Source organism: Budorcas taxicolor, chromosome 15 (genome assembly GCF_023091745.1).
Source record: "Budorcas taxicolor isolate Tak-1 chromosome 15, Takin1.1, whole genome shotgun sequence".
Lineage (NCBI taxonomy): Eukaryota > Metazoa > Chordata > Mammalia > Artiodactyla > Bovidae > Budorcas > Budorcas taxicolor.
The window spans coordinates 26,911,368-26,930,869 of NC_068924.1; the positions used below are offsets into that span (position 1 = coordinate 26,911,368).

At 41.9% G+C, this 19,502-nt stretch overlaps 1 pseudogene; it reads right to left on the reverse strand.

Annotated features, from left to right (window-relative positions):
• Positions 1-4,059: 4,059 nt before the first annotated feature.
• Positions 4,060-12,864, reverse strand: LOC128060656 (splicing factor 3B subunit 4-like; annotated as a pseudogene).
• Between the last annotated feature and the right edge of the window lie 6,638 nt (positions 12,865-19,502).

Consider the following 19,502-nt stretch of genomic DNA (forward strand, 5'->3'; position numbering starts at 1 on the left):
CAAGGAGAGGTAAGAAAGCCTTCCTCAGCGATCAATGCAAAGAAATAGAGGAAAAGAACAGAGTGGGAAAGACTAGAGATCTCTTCAAGAAAATTAGAGATACCAAGGGAACATTCATGCAAAGATGGGCTTGATAAAGGACAGAAATGGTATGGATCTAACAGAAGCAGAAGATATAAAGAAGAGGTGGCAAGAATACACAGAAGAACTGTACAAAAAAGATCTTCATGACCAAGATAATCATGATAGTGTGATCACTCATCTAGAGCCAGACATCCTGGAATGGGAGTTACGTGGGCCTTAGAGAGCATCACTGCACACAAAGCTAGCAGAGGTGATGGAATTCCAGTGGAGCTGTTTCAAATCCTGAAAGATGATGCTGTGAAAGTGCTGCACTCAATATGCCAGCAAGTTTGGAAAACTCAGCAGTGGCCACAGGACTGGAAAAGGTCAGTTTTCATTCCAATCCCAAAGAAAGGCAATGCCAAACAATGCTCAAACTACTGCACAATTGCACTCATCTCACACGCTAGTAAAGTAATGCTCAAAATTCTCCAATCCAGGCTTCAGCAATGTGAACCGTGAACTTCCTGATGTTCAAGCTGGTTTTAGAAAAGGCAGAGGAACCAGAGATCAAATTGCCAACATCCGCTAGATCATCGAAAGAGCAACAGAGTTCCAGAAAAACATTTATTTCTACTTTATTGACTATGCCAAAGCCTTTGACTGTGTGGATCACAATCACTGTGGAAAATTCTTTAAGAGATGGGAATACCAGACCACCTGACCTGCCTCTTGAAAAACCTATATGCAGGTCAGGAAGCAATAGGTAGAACTGGACATGGAACAACAGTCTGGTTCCAAATAGGAAAAGGAGTACGTCAAGGCTGTATATTTAAGCCTGCTTATTTAACTTATATGCAGAGCACATCATGAGAAACGCTGGGCTGGAAGAAGCACAGGCTGGAATCAAGATTGCCAGGAGAAATATCAATAACCTCAGATATGCAGATGACACCACCCTTATGGCAGAAAGTGAAGAGGAACTAAAAAGCCTCTTGATTAAAGTGAAAGAGGAGAGTGAGAAAGTTGGCCTAAAGCTCAACATTCAGAAAACGAAGATCATGGCATCTGGTCCCATCACTTCATGGGAAATAGATGGGGAAACAGTGGAAACAGTGTCAGACTTTATTTTGGGGGGCTCCAAAATCACTGCAGATGGTGAGTGCAGCCATGAAATTAAAAGATGCTTACTCCTTGGAAGGAAAGTTATGACCAACCTAGATAGCATATTCAAAAGCAGAGACATTACTTTGCCAACAAAGGTCCATCTAGTCAAGGCTATGGTTTTCCAGTGGTCATGTATGGATGTGAGAGTTGGACTGTGAAGAAAGCTGAATGCTGAAGAATTGATGCTTTGAACTGTGGTGTTGGAGAAAACGCTTGTGAGTCCCTTGGACTGCAGGGAGATCCAACCAGTCCATTCTAAAGGAGATCAGTCCTGGGTGTTCATTGGAAGGACTGATGCTGAAGCTGAAACTCCAATACTTTGGCCACCTCATGCGAAGAGTTGACTCATTGGAAAAGACCCTGATGCTGGGAGGGATAGGGGGCAGGAGGAGAAGGAGACGACAGAAGATGAGATGGCTGGATGGCATCACCGACTCGATGGACATGAGTTTGAGTAAACTCTGGGAGTTGCTGACGAACAGAGAGGCCTGGCGTTCTGCAGTTCATGGGGTCACAAAGATTCGGGCTTGCCTGAGTGACTGAACTGAACTGAACTGAACTGTATATCAAGGGTGTATATTGTCACCCTGCTTATTTCACTTCTATGCAGAGTACATCATGCGAAATGTTTAGCTGGATGAAGCAGAAGCTGGAATCAAAATTGCCAGGAGAAATATCAATAACATCAGATATGCAGATGACACCACTGTGTGGCAGATAGCAAAGAACCAATGAGCCTCTTGATGAAAGTCAAAGAGGACAGTGAAAAAGTTGGCTTAAAACTCAACATTCAGAAAACGAGATCATGGCATCCGGTCCCATTACTTCATGGCAAATAGATGAGGAAACAATGGAAACAGTGAGAGACTATTTTCTTGGACTCCAAAATCACTACAGATGGTGACTGCAGCCGTGAAAGAAAGCAAAAGATGTTTGCTCCTTGGAAGAAAAGCTATGACCCACCTAGATAACATATTAAAAAGCTGAGACATTACTTTGCTGACAAAGGTCCATTTAGTCAAAGCTATGGTTTTTCCAGTAGCCTTGTATGGGTGTGAGAGTTGGGCCATAAAGATAGCTGAGCACCAAAGAATTAATGCTTTCGAACTGTGGTGTTGGAGAAGACTCTTGAGAGTCCCTTGGACTGCAGGGAGATCCAACCAGTCCATCCTAAAGATCAGTCCTGAATATTTCCTGAAAGGACTGATGCTGAAGCTGAAGCTCCAATACTTTGGCCACCTGATGCGAAGAACTAACTCATTGAAAAAGACCCTGATGCTGGGAAAGATGGAAGGCAGGAGAAGGGGATGACAGAGGATGAGATGGTTGGATGGCATTACCAACTCAATGGAAATGAGTCTGAGCAAGCTCTGGGAGTTGGTGATGGACAGGGAAGCCTGGCATGCTGTAGTCAATGGGATGACAAAGAGTCGGACACAATGGCGCGACTGAACTGATGGAAGCTATAAAGTATGCACTTGATTGTCTGAATCATCATCATCACCACCGTTTCCAAGGTCCTTTCTGTGGTGCAGAGGAGACACCTGGAACCACATTTCCCAGAATTCCCTTCTCTCTGTGGGCCTAGATAAGAGTTACCGGTGTAAGATGCAAGGGTAGAGACCATTATTCTTCACTGGTTGTTGCAGGCAGATACACAGCCAGACTTGGAGTTTAAAGCAGCTTCCAGACGACTTTTTCTTCTTTTTGTAAATTTTTATTTGTTTATGTGTTTATGTATAGCTGTGCTGAGCCTTTGTTGCAACTCAGGGGCGCCTTGTTGCTGTGCACAGGCTTTCTCTAGTAGCATCGAGTGGGGGCTGCTCTCTAGTTCTGGCTCTCAGGTTTCCCGTGGCAGTGGCCTCTCTTGTTGCAGATTGTGGGTTCCAAGGTGCCCAAGCTCAGTATTTGTGAGGCACAGGCTTGAGGCATGTGGGATCTTAGTTCCCAGAACAGGGGTCGATCCCGTGTTTCCTGCATTGGCAGACAGATTCTTAACCACTGGACCACCAGGATAGCCCCCTGGGTGATTTTCTTAAGAATCACTCTCATTGGCTTTGCAAACTAAGTAGGTGAGCTTCCCGTTTGTAGGGGCTTCCCTGATAGCTCAGTTGGTGAAGAATCCACCTGCAATGCGGAAGACCCCGTTTTGATTCCTGGGTCGGGAATATCCGCTGGAGAAGGGATAGGCTACCCACTCCAGTATACTTGGGCTTCCCTTGGGGTTCAGCCGGTAATGAATCCACCTGCAATGCAGGATACCTGGGTTTGATCTCTGGGTTGGGAAGATCCCTTGAATAAGGGAGAAGCTACCCACTCAAGTATTCTGGCCTAAAGAATTCAGTCCATGGGATCACAAAGAGTTGGACACAACTGAGCAACTTTTATTTTCCCATTTGTAGCCACTTACAGATGAGTTTTTGAGAATCACTCCTTCTAGAACTAATTGAGATGGTCACTCCTTCAGCCCTTCCAACAGTTTTATCAACCTTCAGTTTTCTACAATATAGTCTTTCACACTTGAAAAACTGAGTGGCTTCTGTTTTTCTGGCCAAACCTAGAATAATACAGTAGGTAGATGCAAGACACAAACCCATGCCTCCCTGTTTGATGATATTATATAGTTTTAGTTTTTTAAATGTTTGGGTCGGTTGGAGGTATTTTTATATGTGTACATGTTAGGTGTGCACATATGTGTGTGGAACCATTTTATTTTCTTTTATTTTCTCTGTGTATTTGTAAAACACATAGGGCCAACATAGAAAAAATAATAATAATAAAACCTCTTGTGAGAAAAATTACACTTACAAAAGAAAGGCCTGCAAGGAATTAGTGCCTTAGCCCCTCAGTGCTATAGCAACTCTGATTGGTCCAGGGAAGTAAACAGACATATAGAGGGAGAAGGCCTCGAAGTGGGCCTCGAGGGAGAACTCGAGGGCAGGAAGTGGGTCTGGGTGGAGGGAACGGCCCCCACTGGTAGCCATAGGGTGGAGGTCAGGGAGGGCCAGTGTATCCATCCATGAGGGGGCATCAGTAGAGGAGGTCCATGCATACCATGCGGCGGCACAGGACCTGGGAGACCCATGGTAGAGCCAAACAGAGGCCCTTGGCAGGGGTGGGCATGCTCATGGGAAGATGTCCAGGGTGAGGCATCCCAGGTGATGGTTGGGGTGATGGCTGTCCCCCAGAGACAGGGGGCCCAGCAAGGGGCTGTCCCAAGCTATGAGGGCTATCGTGGGCCAGCTGCATCTGAGACATCTCTAGATGGAACTTCCCACCCATGAGTGAGGATGTGAGTGTCCGTGTCCAGGATGTCCAGCCCCTGGGGTTCCCGGTGATGGGAGGCCATGTCCTCCAGCCCCAGGAGGCATAGGTGGTGGGGGCATGGCTGGGGGTATCCTAAGTGGAAGGGCCCCAGGAGGCGGCACTGGGCATGGGATGGAGCCAGAAGGAGGCATGCATGGAGGAGGAAGCCCAGACCCCAAAGATGATACCGCAGGACTGGGCACAGAGGGTGGAGGGGGTGCATCGGCAAACAGCTGATGAGGTGGTCAGCCTGGGAGAGTGGTTCTGTGCTGCCCCAAGTCGTTCAGCTGCTGAGCCATGGCACTCGCCCCTGGAGTCCTTCTGAGTCCTCCCACAGTGATGGGGAGGTTGTAGAGCTACTGCCCATTCATGGCTCAATCGCTGCATCCAAAGCATCAGATGAAACTGAACTAATAAAGGCATAACCTTTGGAGTTGCCTATGTCAGGGTCCCACAAAATCTTGGGAGTTTGCAAGATGAACCCATAGGCACTTAAAGTATCATAAAGCAACTGGGTCCAGGTTCCCAATGAAAATGTTGGTCCCCACATCCAGGTTTTTGCTGTGAGCCCACCTGTATTGGCTTTCCATAGAGTTTGATCATGTTCATGATGTTTATGGCTGAGTCAGCATCTTCCTCACATAAGAATTCCACAGCCTTGGTGCTGACCAGTGACTCTATCCTTTGGCATGTGGATGTTGACTACTGGCCTTGCCTGGAGAGTTCGTTCCCACAGCAGTGGTTTACTAACCTTCTCATCAAGGGCCCCCATGTGGCATCCTGGTTCCACTTGGACGGAGATCGGCTTAGTGGCCATGGTGGAAAAGCTCCTGCTGTCTCCCATTTCAATATTTTTAAGTTTTTTAAAATATATAAACCACTTTTAAGGTCTTTATTGAATTTGATACAATATTGCTTCTGTTTTATGTTTTGATTTTTTTGCCTGCACGGCATGTGGGATTTTAGCTCCCTGACCAGGGATTGAACCAACATCCCCTGCATTGAAACGTAAAATCTTAACCACTGGACCACCAGGGAAGTCCCTATGAACCATTTTAAATAATTGTATACGGAGTGACACTTCACCCTAAATACTTCAACATACATCTCCTAAGAATAAGGACACTGGACATAAACAGAATACCACTATCACACCTACGAAGGGTAACATAATTCTTCAATATCATCTCATGTACACCATATATTCAAGTTTTCCCAGTTCTCTCAAAATGGCTTTTATAGCTGTTTTCTCTCTGTCTTTTTTTTAAATTCAGGATCTAACACACTTCCTCAGGTTTTTATATCCCTTAAGAATATTATTCACCAGCCCAGACACTGACTTCTTTTGAAGAGTCCAGAGAAGATGATATGAATTTAACTTATTTCCTCATCATTAGATTCAGGTTAAAAGTTTTTGTTCAGGTCTTTGGATTCAAAACCCAATACCCTAAAAGTTCTTCCTTATAGAAGAAAACAGCTAATACATGTGAATAGAATGCTGTAATTTTTCTAAATTGCTATTTTGCAACCCTCAGGGAATATTTGATTCAAGCAAGGTTCATCAATAAATGCTAAAACCATTAAATGAAACATTATTGAGGAAAGGGTTGCGTATATGCCTTCCCCACAGATTTCGTATCAATCACTAAACTTTACTTTTGAAGTGGAAAAATCTGGTGGGTTATCTTAAACAAGTGATCAAATTTAACATCATCAAATAGTGGGACAACCAGATATTTTGATAATACAACAAGGAGAGTCAGATAACACTATGAAGTGTCTTGAACCAGATTATTTCCACAAAACTTGTTTAAGCTTCCTTGTCTTCACTGTTTTCCTGTTGCATAGTGTGTGCGCTTAGTCACTTAGTTGTGTCTGACCCTTTGCAACCCCATGAACTGCACCCTGCCAGGCTCCTCAGTCCATGGAATTCTCCAGGCAAGATACCGGAGTGGGTTGCCATTCCCTTCTCCGGGGGATCCTCCCAACCCAGGGACTGAACCCAGGCCTCCCATATTGCAGGCAGATTCTTTACTGTCTGAGCCACCAGGGCTAGCTGGGTTTCACAGACAGCTGCACTTTTGGAAGAGCGTTAGCCATCTCTCTTTTTTTTTTTTCCTCCAGTTCAATAAATGACAACATAACCTGGATGTAGAGAAAAAAAAAATTTAATGTATATTTATAAAGATGAAAAGGTACCTTGTTCTTGAACTTCCTTGGTGGTACAGTGGATAAGAATCCACTTTGCAATGCAGGGGATACAGGTTTGATCCCTGGTCTGGAGAGATCCCACATGCCGTGGGGCAAATAAGTCTGTATGCCACAAGTACTGAGCCTGTGCCCTGGAGCCCATGAATCCCAACAACTGAAGCCCGCATACCCCAGAGCCCATGCTTCATAGCAAGAGAAGCCACTACATTGAGAAGCCCAGATACCACCACGAGAGAGTGGTCCGTACTCTCTGCACCTGGAGCAAGCCTGAGCACAGCAACCAAGACCCAGAGCAGCCAAAAATAAATAAAATGAAAATAAATAAATGTTAAGAGGCATAAAGAACAGAGTTTGAAGGCCCAATATATTCCTACTAGGATTTCTGCAGAGATTACAGAGACACTTCAGAACAGGCAATATTCAAAAGATGATGACTGAGAAATTTTGAAAACTGAAGAAAGTTGTGAGCTGAATCATCACATATAAGGAACATCTCGAGTCTTGAGTAAGATTAAAATTAAATTAAAACAAATACAAATCAAGACACATTATAGTGAATCTGCAGAATATCAAAGACAAAGTATCTTAAAACCAGCCAAAGAGAAAAGACTAATTATCTACAAATGAAAATTATTAGACTCTCAGCTGGCTTGTCCGCAATATATTTTCAAAGGACTGAGGTAAATGAATGGCCAACTAAGAATCATACTCAAGTAAACTGTTATTCAAGGGTAACAGGTTAATTTCCGAGAAGGACTTTTATCACTTACAGATCTTCATTCAAAGAACTACTCAGGGACTTCCCTGGTGGCTCAGTGTAAAGAATCTGCCTGCCAATTCAGGAGACATGGGTCTGATCCCTGATCTGGCAAGATCCCACATGCCGCAGAGCAACTAAGCCATACGCCACAACTACTGAGCCTGTGCTCTAGAGCCCAAGAGCTACAACTTCTGAGCCCACGCGCTGCAACTCCCAAAGCCCACTTGCCCTGAAGTCTGTGCTCCACAGAAAGAGAAGCCACCGCAATGAGAAACCAGTGCATCGCAACTAGAGAAAAGCTCCTGCAGCAATGAAGACCCAGAATAGCCATAAACAAATAAAGATGTTTTTAAAAAGAACTACTCAGGATCTGAAATGGAAACAGACCCAGAGAGAAGTGGGATACAGGTAACATGGAAGCAATAAACAATGAAATGAATAACTGTTTAGGTAAATTTAAAAGCATTAGTGATTTTACATGTATTTATATAAATATATGTATATTTAAATATACATATATTTAACCAACTTAAGATGAGCTTTTATAACTAAAAATTGGCAAAATATTAGAAATTTCATATAGTTCAATCTAACATAAAACATTTTTTTTTAACTTTACAATATTGTATTGTGTATGGCAAAACATAAAACATTTTTATGGGACTTCCCTGGTGGTTCAGTGGCTAACACTCTGTGTTTTCAATGCAGGAGGCCCAGGTTCGATTCCTGGTCAGGGAACTAGATCCCACATGCTGCAACTAAGACCTGGTGCAGTCAAATAAGTAAGTAAATATATAAAAAAAATTTTTAAACATTTTTATGAGTAGTTTTGTCTCCCTTATTCACTGTTGTATTTCCAGTGCTCAGAACACCTCTTGCCACATGGCAGGGAGCCTCAATAAGTGTTATCGATGAAGGGACTGCTTAACAGGAGCTGTTGGAAACAACAAAGAAATTATTAGACCAAAGTAGTGTGGAAAGTGAGAAAGGAGAGGTCAAAGTGAAAGCTTTCTGCAGTCTTTGCATTATTCAGAAAAAAGATAAGAATATTGATTATCTTCAGACTTTGTTAAGTCAAACAGAAAGATAAAAATTTCAAGGACAACCCATTAAAGAATACAAAGAAGAGATAACTTTCAAACTAGCATATGGGAAAAAGAGGCTAAAGAACATCAGATTGACTTCCAGTAAAGGCTGATGGATTGATTATATGCATTAGTCTCTGCTCTTTTCTCAAATCCCAATAAAATGTCACAGAAGTGTACTTTAAAAAAAAAAGCATAAACCCACAAAGAGAATTAGAGACAAAAGAAATTTTGGGAGCTGGAAGACCTGTAGATAGATGATAATAACTGAACACACCTGAGAAGATGGATTTTGAAGCAGCAGTGGAGAAAGTCCAGGTAACCCCCAGATCTGTATCACTAAACTCCTGAAAGCTCAGTCATTAGCAGCCGCAGATTCTTTTCAGCTGGGTTACTGTCCTTCGCCCAAAGCAGCAGGAAGCCAGAGGTTTATTCTCTGGAAAGAGTGAAAGAGCAGTTCTCTGGCCTGGGGAAAACGAGATATTCTTGTGGCCAGGATTTCTATACCTAAAAACAGGATTTAAGTAAAACTTTATATATTGAGTTATAAGACTCCTCTCTCCACACACTATCCTTCCTTTTGGCCAAAATGTTGGCCTGTTTGGCTAAAGCTAAACAGAAAGGAGACTGGAACATTCTCCCTGTGTAATCAGACTAAGCCAGGAAAATATTAATAGGCCTAAAGACACACTTTGGAGGGGTTTTGTGGTCAAGATGAAACACTATAAAGTGACCCATGGACTCAAGGCTTCATATCAGCTTCATTTTGTTCTTCTAATTTACCATGAAATTTTTCTAACATATAGAAAAATTAAAAGAACAGTACAATGATCACTCTAATACTCTCTATCTAGGCCCAGTAATTGTTAACATTTTGCCATATTGACTTCCTGTCTATATATACATATTTTATATGTATGCTTCACCCTTTGGAAGTTGCAGGTAGCATGTGCTTTTCCCCTAAACAACTTCAACTTGCATATTCTAAAAATTAAGGACACTCTTCTACAAAGCCATGATACTCTTATCTTTCTTACCTAAGAAAATTAATAATAATTCCATAATATCATTGGATATACAGTTTATGCTCAAATTTTCTCATTTTTCATTTAATAAGCTTTTTATTATTGCTTTATTATCTTCTCAATCAAGATCCAATCGAGGTGGGGGGAGGGATAAATTAGGGTTTGGGAATTAACATACACATACCTACTATATATAAAATAGATATCAACAAGGACCTACTGTCAACAGGGAATTCTACTTGATATTTTGTAATAATGTACATGGGGGGAAAATCTGAAAAAGCACGGATAAATGTATATATATAACTGAATTAGTTTGCTGTATATCTGAAACACAATATTGTACATCAACATCAACACAATATTGTACGTCAACATCAACACAATATTGTAAATCAACTATTCAGTTCAGTTCAGTTCAGTTCATTTCAGTCGCTCAGTCGTGTCCAACTCTTTGCGACCCCATGAATTGCAGCACGCCAGGCCTCCCTGTCCATCACCAACTCCCGGAGTTAACTCAGACTCACGTCCATCAAGTTGGTGATGCCATCCAGCCATCTCATCCTCTGTCGTCCCTTCTCCTCCTGCCCCCAATCCTTCCCAGCATCAGGGTCTTTTCCAATGAGTCAGCTCTTCGCATCAGGTGGCCAAAGTATTGGAATTTCAGCTTTAGCATCAATCCTTCCAAAGTACACCCAGGACTGATCTCCCATGTCCAAGGAGCAGTGGCTGCGCGGGTGCAGGAGGGCCGAGAGGAGCTACTCCGCATTCAAGGTCAGGAGGGGCAGCTGTGAGGAGCTACCCCTTCTCCAAGGTAAGAAGCAGCGGCTGCACTTTGCTGGAGCAGCCGTGAAGAAATACCCTACGTCCAAGGTAAGAGAAACCCAAGTAAGACGGTAGGTGTTGTGAGAGGCATCAGAGGGCAGACACACTGAAACCACAATCACAGAAAACTAGCCAATCTGATCACATGGACCACAGCCTTGCCTAACTCAATGAAACTAAGCCATGCCATTGGGGCCACCCAAGACAGGTGGGTCATGGTGGAGAGGTCTGACAGAATGTGGTCCACTGGAGAAGGGAATGGCAAGCCACTTCAGTATTCTTGCCTTGAGAACCCCATGAACAGTATAAAAAGGAGAAATGATAGGATACTGAAAGAGGAACTCCCCAAGTCAGTAGGTACCCAATATGCTACTGGAGATCAGCGGAGAAATAACTCCAGAAAGAATGAAAGGATGGAGCCAAAGCAAAAATAATACCCAGTTGTGGATGCAACTGGTAATAGAAGCAAGGTCTGATGCTGTAAAGAGCAATATTGCATAGGAACCTGGAATGTTAGGTCCATGAACCAAGGCAAATCAACTATACTCTAATGTAAAATAAAAATTAAAAAAGAAGATTCAGTCAAGCTTCATGCATTGCCCCTGTTTGTCACTACTCTTTAGTCTTCACTAAATTATTCCCACATTTCAAAAAATGACATTGACTATTTGAAAAGACCAAGCCAGCTGTCTTGCAGAGTGTCCCACATTCTTAAACCGTCTGATGGTTTCTTTGTAGTGTCATTAACCTTGTTTCCCTGTCTTCTGTATTTCCCACCAATTGGAATCCAACTAAAGACTCAGTTATGTTCAGGCTATGTTTAAAGTATTTCTGGCAAGAATGTGCTAAGGAGAAGGCAGGAACTTCACATTATATCACATCAGGAGAAACGCAGTGTCCAGGTGTCCCTCTGTTAGTGACCCTGAGTTTCATCACTTGTCCAGATGGTGACTAGGAGGTCTCTTAGTTGTGAAGACATGCTATTTTCCTTTGTAATTAACATATGACCCCTTGGCATTCTTGTTCCTTGGCAACCTGATGAATTAGCATACATTCAAGATCTTTCTTTGAAATGATTATTTCATTGGAGGAGCTGCAAAATGGTGATTTTCTATCATTTATTCTACATGTGTTAGCTGACATTCTATAAAGAAAAGCTCTCCCTTATCAATAGGGGTGAACTACAGTTCTTCCTGAACATCAGGGTAAATGCTTAACTATTTCCTTTGATCAATTTATAGAAGAAAGTGAAAGTCACTCAGTCGTGTCCGACTCTTTTTGTGCCCATGGACTATACAGTCCATGGATTCTCCAGGCCAGAATACTGGAGTGGGTAGCTTTTCCCTTGTCCAGGGGATCTTCCCAACCCAGGAATTGAACCCAAGTCTCCCACAGTGCAGGCGGATTCTTTACCAGCTGAGCCACAAGGGAAGCCCAAAGGAAATGTTTAAATATTCTTCTCAATGGTGGTAAATTAAATTTTATCTTCATCTTTTGGTTGTCACTTTGGACTCAGGGAATTATTTTCTTTTTCAATTTTTGTTACAATTCCCAGTCATTACAATACTGCATAGCCACATTTGATGCTTAATCTCTTCTTAGAAATTTGGCTAGTGTGAGCCCTTTCAAGCTACTCCTGTGTTCTTTTAACACATCCCGTTTATAAGTTAGAGTTCTTTAGAGAGACAGGACCAGTATCTAATGAGATTTATTATCAAGGATGCTGAGAAATCCCACAATCTGCTATCTGTAAGCTGGAGATCCAGGAAAGCTGGTCTAAGCTCAAAGGCCCAAGAACCAAGGGAGCCAAAGGTATAAGCCCTGGGATGAACTCAAAATCCCAAGAAAAGGAGGTAGGGTGGGGGTGCTGATTGTGTTAATCCCCAATCAGAGTCCAAAGGCCAGGAGCTCCAGCGGACAAGAGCTGGAGAAGGTGAAAGTTCCAGCTCAAGCAGAGAGATGGAATTTGCCCTTCCTCTGCTGTTTTGTTTTATTCATACCCTTCAGTGATTGGATGTGGAGTCTTCTCTGGTGGTCCAGTGGCTAAGACTCTGTGCTCCTAGTTGGGGAGACCTGGTTTGATTCCCAGTCAGGGAATTAGATCCCATATGCTGCAACTAAAATCAAAGATCCTGAGTGCTACAACTAAGACTCAGTGCAGTCAAATAAATGCATAAGTTTTTTTTTTTTTTTTTTTTAAAGACTGGATGATGCCTACCCACACTGGGGAGGGAAATCTTTATTTACTCCACCAGGTCAAATGCTAGTCTCTTTTAGACACACCCAGAAGTAATGTTTACCAGCTACCTGAGCATTCTTTAGCCAGTCAGGTTGACACTTTGAATGCTTCCTTGATTTCTGATGCAACTAGAATTCCCAAGCTCACCTTGTCCTTAGTTTGCCCCAGATCTGGATCAGCCATTTCTGCAAGGGGACTTGGTTTGTTTTAGTGAAAAATGGTATTCATGAACCAGGTTCCGGTGCTTAGCATAGGGTGCTCATTGCCATTGGGTTGTCTTTGCTTATAGGCTCTTGCAGTTAATGAAAGGTATGAGATATATGAAAAAATTGATGTCTTCATATAGATATTTCTAATTCAAATTTTTAACTGCAGGATCTTTCTTTTAAAAGATTGTTTTATTCCTTTTCTCTTATGCATTAATTTGCTTTAAGCTACAATACACATAAATAGTTTCTTTTAGTTTATCATGTGTCTTTTAACTTTGCGTATTGGTAGAAATATGATCTTTTGTCCTGCAAAATATTTTTATTTTTGTATAGTCAAAGTAATCTTTTCATTCACTGCTTTTGGATTTAAAGTCATAATTAGTGTGTCACTACTCTCAAGTTATAAAGTGAATCACCTACATTTTCTCTTTAGTACTTGTATGTACTTGTATGTATCTCTCATGCATGTGAAGTTTATTCATCTCATTTATCTTTCATGCTTTGGAGTGTATGGTATGAGGAATGAATCCAACTTTGTCTTTTCCCAAATAGCTATTTAGTTGTTTCAATACTGTCTCCCCATTAATCAAGATCTAATGTTTCTCACATACTAAATTTCCATTTGTTCTTGGACCTACTTCTGGACTCATCATTCTGTTCTATTTGTTTGCCTCTTCATATGCCAGTACCAGACTGCTTTACTTTAGAGCTTTGTAGTATGTCCTATGAGCTCTGTAAGAGTTTCCCACTTACAAGCAGACCATCAAGAATCATAGTACATCTAAAGAGAGTCTCTCATATGAAAAATATGGGCCAAAATAAAAAGTAGAAAACAGCAATGTACAGAAAAATAGTCTTTACAGGGAGAAGAAAATAAAAAAGGAAAAATGCAGACGGATGTAAGAAAAGACATTTTAACCATAAAACCAGAATAGAGTTTTTCTTTAAATATTAACATGGATGGTCAGGGGGAAAAAAATAGCTCTTGGAAATTTAAAAAATTACAGAAATAAAATAAATCAAAATAAACAAGCCAAAACACAATAGGAGGATTACAACATAAAGAAAGTTGGTAAAGATGAAAATTTAGAATGTAAGAGAACCAATCCTGGAGCTGTAACTTTCAGACAGTAAGAGATCCAGTAAGAGACAGAATAAGGGAAACTATCAAGGAAGTTACTCAGGAAATTTTCTCTGAACCGAAGGAAATGAGTTGCTAGATTGAAAGGGCCCATTGAGTACTCTCATGCCTAGTGCAGTAATTGCAAACAGACCCACACCAGAGCATGACCACAAAGAGAAAAAGAAGATGTTATGGGACACAAGTCCCTGTGCCTGACACACAGGGAGGCCAAACAAATGGAAATGTTGGAGTCTGGAGCAGAGAGAGATTTATCACAAGAGCCAAGCTAAGAGAATGTGTGACTCATGCTCAGAAACCTCAAAATCCCCAGTGCTTTTGGGGACAAGCTTTTAAAAACAAAATAAGGGTTAGGGGTTGCGGGGTGTGTGATTTTCTTCTGATTGGTTGGTGGTAGGGTAACAAGGGCGGTGTTCCAGGAATCTCGTGCTCAGCCTGAAGTTACCATCCTCCACCTGGGAGCTGACTGTGACTCAGATTATGAACTCCTTGTTGCAAAATTCAGAATTAAATTGAAGAAAGTGGGGGAAACCGCTAGACCATTCAGGTATGACCTAATCAAATCCTTTACGACTATACAGTGGAAGTGACAAACAGATTCAAGGAATTAGATCTGATAGACAGAGCCTGAAGAACTATGGATGGAGGTTCATGACATTGTACAGGAGGCAGTGATCAAGATAATCCCCAAGAAAAAGAAATTCAAAAAGGCAAAAAGGTTATCTGTGGAGGCCTTACAAATAGCTGAGAAGAGAAGCTAAAGGCAAAGGAGAAAAGCAAAGATATACCCATTTGAATGCAGATTTCCAGAGAATAGGAAGGAGAGATAAGAAAGCCTTCCTCCATGATCAGTGCAAAGAAATAGAGGGAAACAATAGAATGGGAAAGACTAGAGATCTCTTCAAGAAAATTAGAGATACCAAGGGAACATTTCATGCAAAGATGGACACAGTGAACACTTCATGCAAATATGGACACAGTAAAGGACAGAAATGGTATGGACCTAACAGAAGCAGAAGATAAAGAAGGGGTGGCAAGAATACACAGAAGAACTGTACAAAAAAGATCTTCATGACCCAGATAATCATGATGGTATGATCACTCACCTAGAGCCAGACATCCTGGAATGGGAAGTCAAGTGGGCCTTAGGAAGTATCACTACGAACAAAGCTAGTGGAGGTGATGGAATTCCAGTTGAGCTCTTTCAAATCCTAAAAGATGATGCTGTGAAAGTGCTGCACTCAATATGCCAGCAAATTTGGAAAACTCATCAGTGGCCACAGGACTGGAAAAGGTCAATTTTCATTCCAATCCCAAAGAAAGGCCGTGCCAAAGGATGTTCAAACTACGATACAATTACACTCATCTCAGACACTAGTAAAGTAACACTCAAAATTCTCCAAGCTAGGCTTCAACAGTACATGAACTTCCAGACATTCAAGCTGGATTTAGAAAAGGCAGAGGAATCAGAGGTCAAATTGCCAATATCTGTTGGATTTTCAAAAAAGCAAGAGAGTTACAGAAAAACATCTATTTCTGCCTTATTGACTATGCCAAAGCCTTTGACTGTGTGGATCACAACAAACTGTGGAAAATTCTTTAAGAGACAGGAATACCAGACCACCTGACCTGCCTCTTGAGAAACCTACATGCAGGTCAGGAAGCAACAGTTAAAACTGGACATGGAACAACAGACTGGTTCCAAATAGGGAAAGGAATACATCAAGGCTGTATATTAGCACCCTGCTTATTTCACTTCTGTGCAGAGTACATCATGAGAAACACTGGGCTGGATGAAGCACAAGCTAGAAACAAGATTGCCAGGAGAAATATCAATAACCTCAGATATGCAGATGACACCACCCTTACGGCAGAAAATGAGGAAGAAGTAATGAGCCTCTTGATGAAAGTGAAACAGGAGAGTGAAAAAGCTGGCTTAAAACTCAACATTCAGAAAACGAAGATCATGGCATCTGGTCCCATCACTTCATGGCAAATAGATGGAGAAACAATGGAAACAGTGAGAGACTTTATTTTCTTGGGCTCCAAAATCACTACAGATGGTGACTACAGCCATGAAATTAAAAGACGCTTGCTCCTTGGAAGAAAAGCTATGACCAGCATATTCAGTTCAGTTCAGTTCAGTCACTCAGTCATGTCCGACTCTTTGCGACCCCATGAATCGCAGCATGCCCGGCCTCCCTGTCCATCACCAACTCCCGGAGTTCACTCAGACTCACGTTCATCGAGGCAGTAACGCCATCCAGCCATCTCATCTTCTGTCGTCCCCTTCTCCTCCTGCCCCCAATCCCTCCCAGCATCAGAGTCTTTTCCAATGAGTCAACTCTTCTCATGAGGTGGCCAAAGTACTGGAGTTTCAGCTTTAGCATCATTCCTTCCAAAGAAATCCCGGGGCTGATCTCCTTCAGAATGGACTGGTTGGATCTCCTTGCAGTCCAAGGGACTCTCAAGAGTCTTCTCCAACACCACAGTTCAAAAGCATCTATTCTTCAGCGATCAGCTTTCTTCACAGTCCAACTCTCACATCCATACATGATCAGCATATTAAAGCATATTTAAAAGCTGAGACATTACTTTGCCAACAAAGATCCGCCTAGTCAAAGCTATGGTTTTTCCAGTAGTCATGTATGAATGTGAGAGTTGGACTATAAAGAAAGCTGAGCACCAAAGAATTGATGATTTTAAACTGTGGTGTTGGAGAAGACTCTTGGGAGTCCCTTGGACTGCAGGGAGATCCAACCAGTCCATCCTAAAGGAAATCAGTCCTGAATATTCATTGGAAGGACTGATGCTGAAGCTGAAACTCCAATACTTTGGCCACCTGATGCGAAGAACTGACTCACTAGAAAAGACCCTGATGCTGGGAAAGATTGAAGACAGGAGGAGAAGGAGATGACAGAGGATGAGATGGTTGGATGGCATCACCACCTTGATGGACATGAGTTTGAATTAGCTCCGGGAGTTGGTGATGGACGGGGAAACCTGGTGTGCTGCAGTCCATGGGGTTGCAGAGTCAGACACAACTGAGTAATTGAACTGAACTGAACTTGGAACTCAGCAAAGGTCTGGAAAGCTGAATCCTTTTTCCTACAAACAAGAAACAGGAGACAAAGAAAGGATTTGAATCCAGGAGGGCCCCACAAGAGTCCTGCTTGGTTTCAGAAAAGCAGGGATAGAAAGTATGTGTGTGTACAAGATGTGTATAAATGGAAAAGAACCCAATTTCCATTAACAGTTAATGGATAATCATAAACCTGGAGCTAAAATAAACCTAAAACTGAGAAGTCAAGAGTAATAACACAGGGTTTTCTAAGAGCCAAAATTTATTTTTGCAGAGTAGAAAACGGAGATAAGCTTGAGGGACTTCTGTCATTTCATACTAATCTGTAGACATGTCTGTACTCTGGTGATATAAAAACAACATTTTAAAGTCCATAAAAATTTTTTTTAAAGAAATACAATACAACCAGGAGAAATACAAGCAGGAACACAAAAGAAGCAAAGTAGTATGGTGGTAAATAAAAAATAATATGATAGAAATCAATCAATAATCACAATATAAGGAAACAGATTAAACCAGCCCATGAAGTATCAAATCTAGAGCTAGACTGACTGGGTTAAAATGCTGGCATAGATTAGCTCTGGGACCTTGGGCAAGTTAACTTCTCTGTGCATCAGTTTCCTTATAAATAAAATGGAGACAACTATAGTATATAATATAATTGATAGGTTCTGTGGGAAATAAATGCTTTACTACATTAAAAAATAAAGGCACGTATAGCAATCCTTGGCACATAGTAAGTTCTGTGTAAGAATTTATCATGGTAATTATTATTATTTTCACATCAGATTTTACAAAAATTCCAGTCATTTGCTATTTAAATAGGCAAACTTACATCACAGAAGGGCTTCCCTTGTAGCTCAGTCAGTAAAGAATCTGCCTGCAGTGCAGGGATGCAAGTTCGATCCCTGGGTCAGGAAGATCCCCTGCAGAAGGAAATGGCAACCCATTGCAGTATCCTTGTCTGGAAAATCTCATGGACACAGGAGCCTGGTGAGCTGCAGTACATGGGGCTGCAAAGAGTCGGGCACAACTAAGCAACTAACACTTACTTACTATATCAGAGGAAGTAACCCTTAGCAAAGGGTAAGAGGAGGGTGGTAGGCTTTAAAAAGACATAACAGACAAAAATTAATCAAAAGAAAGCAGGTATAACAATATAATATCAGAACACATAAGCTTTGGAGCAACAAGGATTAGTTGAAAGAAAAAATCACCAGGAAAAGATGTAATCTAACAGTATAGCCTCAAAAGACAGAAACAAAAAACTGCCAGGTCTCATGGGGAGCTTGACAAATTTGATAGGTGATTTCAGTTCCATTTTCTCAAAATTGATAGACTCATAGTAAAAAGATGTGAACAGTAGTCAAAAAACTTGATGTTTAGGGACTTCCCCAGCCATCTAGGGGTTAAGACTCTGCCTTCCAATGCAGAGGGCTCAGGTTCGATCCTTGGTCAAGGAAGCAAGGTCCCACATGCTGTAGGGTGTGGCCAAAAATTAAAAACAAAAACAACAATATATAAAGAACCCTGCACACCCCAGAAAACAGAGAATTTTTATCATCACAAGTATATACCTCAAGAGAAATCCAAGCATTATTTGTAATAGCAATAAAGAAAAAATAAAAAAACATGTACAAGATCTTGGTGAAGACAGCCATTGACACTGAGACCAACATGGTTGGGAGCTGGAAGGGTGGGATCACTTCCTGTGTTCCAGACACTCTGCTAGTTCCTGGAGGCGAAAGTGGCACCACCTGAAACTCACCTGAATAACACTGTGAGCCCCGGGATGTTCCAAGTGCTACACAGCAAAGGACAAGTTCTCCGAGTGACAAAGGGAGGAGGTGCGATGCCCAGCATGAGAGCAGGCATGGAAGCCAGATGCTATGCAATCCATAGCTTATTGGGAAAACAGCGTAGTGCTCAGCATGGCTAGAGCGTGGTGGTAGGAAGCAACCCTGAGGGTAGCCTGGGCACATCTGCCCATCTCAGTGCCCCTCAGAGTATGGCCCAGCAGAATTTGAAAAGCCTTGATAACAATAATCCCTCTACTGAGAACTTCCTGTGGGCCTGGTGTTTATCTTTACTGCCTATAATGCTCAAGTCAACATTCTGAAATAGATATTGTTATCCTCATTTTACTTACAGAAAAACTGAGGCTCCGAGAAATTTAGGAACTTGCTTGGGGTCTTGCCCTGGGCCCATCCTCAGTCGGTCTGACTCTGAAGTCCATGCCGAATACATCATCTCACGTTCAGGGATAAGACACAACCTTGCTTTTGGGACCAGAACCACGCAGAGCCTCTATATACCTTACTGGGGGGCCCAGGCACCTGTGAGCTTAGTAGATGGTCAACTAGGTGTCAGGGATTTACGATTCAGTAGG